General features: G+C 38.1%; 1 non-coding gene across 1 annotated transcript; it reads left to right on the plus strand.

Annotated features, from left to right (window-relative positions):
* Positions 1–1,138: 1,138 nt before the first annotated feature.
* On the plus strand, positions 1,139–1,211 carry Trnav-aac. Its single transcript has one exon. It is a non-coding gene; the product is annotated as a tRNA-Val (tRNA).
* Positions 1,212–2,856: the final 1,645 nt, after the last annotated feature.

Genomic DNA, 2,856 nt, shown 5'->3' on the forward strand with positions numbered 1-2,856 from the left:
AAGCAATTTAAAGAAAACACTTCAAATGTAGCTCCTAGAGTTTTACATATTCAAGGAGTTTATAGAGGAAGAGTTTAGAGTTGAATTACAGTTTTCAGGCTGGAAGTTTCAACTACTAGTGGAGATGATTACAGATTATATCTCTCAGAGCTGTTTAAATTGTTCATTTGACTAAAATGGTGAGTCTTCCCTCAAGGCCAAGTGTATGTGTATTTCCTTTCTGTGTGGACTCATCTAATCCCTTGCCCTGCAAGTACACTTTGTCATGATACTGATTTGCTTTGTATATCTTTGGGATTTAACTTCTTTATAAAATATCTTACTCTCAAGGGCACCCAGAGTAAAATTTTGAGTCTACAAAATGATGTAAGATGCTAAGAGAGATAATTGAAAAATAACATCAAAGGAAATAATAAAATAAAATGATAAGAGGATTGGAGGTTGTAAGTGTATCTGAGATAAAATTAAGACGGAAGATTGTGTAATAAATTAAACAGATTCTAGTATTACAGAATATATGAAAATAAAATGTTAATATAATTAAATTTAGTTAAGATCTTTCTCTCAGATAGTAATCAATACACATTAATTTTGGTTTGCATTAATGACTTTAATAAGTCACCAATTTACCTCAAATTGTAGGCTATAGTCATTGTCATTGGTTCCCCAGAAAATTTGGTGATAAGTTCTTACTGCTGAAGATATCACATACTAGAGTCATAGTGACATGGAAAAGTCAAGTTGATGTCAGCTTGGAAACCTCATCTACACTGTGTAGTTTTAAAGGTGCTGGAATGTTCTATTATGATAGTTGGAAAGAAAAATACTCAGTAATCTTATAATCTAGCTGTGAACACTGTCAGCTAAATTAATGTCAAGCCTGGCAGTATATGCCCAGGGGTACAATAGTGGCACAAAATATCATGGGTATAATCAACCACTTCATGCTTTTGTTTGTAGTCTGATAAATGGATGGAACTCACACATGGAACCATTAACTGGCTCAAAAACCTGTGACTAAATAGATCCAAGGTCTTAAGGGAGAACCTAATACTATTATTCTGCCAATAGAATTAAACTGTCCCTAAAATTTTTATATCCATAGATTCATGCATCTCTCAACCTTTAAGGAAAAGTAGTTTCTGTAGTGTAGTGGTTATCATGCTCGCCTAACACTCGAGAGGTCCCCGGTTCAAAACCGGGTGGAAACAGAATGATCATTTGCCGGGTGTTGATGGTGCACGCCTTTAATCCCAGCACTCGGGAGGCAGAGGCAGGCGGATCTCTGTGAGTTCGAGGCCAGCCTGGTCTCCAGAGTGAGTCCAGGATAGGCTCCAAAGCTACACAGAGAAACCCTGTCTCGAAACCAAAAAAAAAAAAAAAAAAAAAAAAAAAGAGTCAACCTTTAAGGAGAAATTTCTTTTTTCAGTAGATAGCAGTCAATATAGAGACCCACAATTGGGAATAAGAAATTATGGAGTGGTCAATTCTAAATGGGTTGTCTATATCACAGCCCCTCCCTCAAAAGCTCAGGTGTTATATAGTAAAAGAGGTATGGAAAGATTGTAAGGATTAGAGGTAGTGACCACCTGCATAGAAACACGATTGGCTGTGCATTTCAGGGCCATTTCACACATTAACAGTAAGATTTTCACCAATAATCATCAGAGTACATGTCATGAGACAATTGTTTCATCCCTGAATTTTGTAAGATTCTTTCCTTCACCCCAGAAGTAAAGAGGCCTCACAAAGAGGCAACAGCAAGGAATTTGTAAATGTTCTGAGGTAGAGAACATCTGCTGAGCATATTCTTTAATGATAAAGTAACTGAGTTGTTGCTCTTTGGGGTTGCCCTTTAAGGCATATTTCAAACAAGGGACTGAAGATGCCTCAGTAGCTGAGAGCATTTCCTGCTCTTCTAAATGACCCAAGTTCAGTTCCCATGTGCTGCCACTCAGAATCACCTGCAGCTACAGTCCAGAAGATCTGATACCCCCTTCTTTGCCCCGTCTGGCCGGGCTCCGGTAATTCCTGAGTCCAAGGTGGATCTGCCTGAAAATAATGGGCGGGAAAGAAAAAGCGAGACCAAGCAGATTTCCTTGTCAAGGCCCACTTTATTGAAACCAAGGGGATTTTTAAAGAGAAAGGAGGAAACAGAGAAAAAGGAGGTGGGGGGAGGAATGAATGTTAATTGCTCTCAGGCAGGTATCCAGAATCTCCTGTGTTAAGGAAGTGGGGGAAGGAATAGATGTTAGTTGCCTCTTTACTTCTGGGGTGAAGGAAAGAATCTTACAAAATTCAGGGATGAAACAATTGTCTCATGACATGTACTCTGATGATTATTGGTGAAAATCTTACTGTTCTTAAATATATTAGTATCTTCCTTAATATATTATTGTAGTAATAAGGAAGATCAAAATTTTTGCTGTTATCAAAAATAACTGATAACATGTTGAACATCTATTATGTATGAGATACTCAGCTGAACTCTATACATAACACCTCTTATTAAAAATTCATTATGGGCTGGAGGTATTAGTCTTGTCTTGCCCGGATCACATGGTGCCTCCAGAGTAGAGAGTAGCAGGAAGAGGAAGAGTGATTTCCTCTTTGTCTCTGCTTATATTCTGAGTCTGCCTGCTATGTCACTTCCTGCCTGGATCAAAAGACTTCTTTTTACTACATTTCCCAGAGTCCTCCTCGATTCCTAATCCTACCTATCTTTCTGCCTCATTGGTGAACAGTGCTTTATTCATTAACCAATAAGAGAGACATATACACACAAGGACTTCCCCCATCATCTCCTCTTTCCTGTCCTGATACCATTTTGTAATGATAAATCTTTCCTCCAGCCTC

Source organism: Cricetulus griseus, chromosome 2 (genome assembly GCF_003668045.3).
Source record: "Cricetulus griseus strain 17A/GY chromosome 2, alternate assembly CriGri-PICRH-1.0, whole genome shotgun sequence".
Classification (NCBI taxonomy): Eukaryota; Metazoa; Chordata; class Mammalia; order Rodentia; family Cricetidae; genus Cricetulus; species Cricetulus griseus.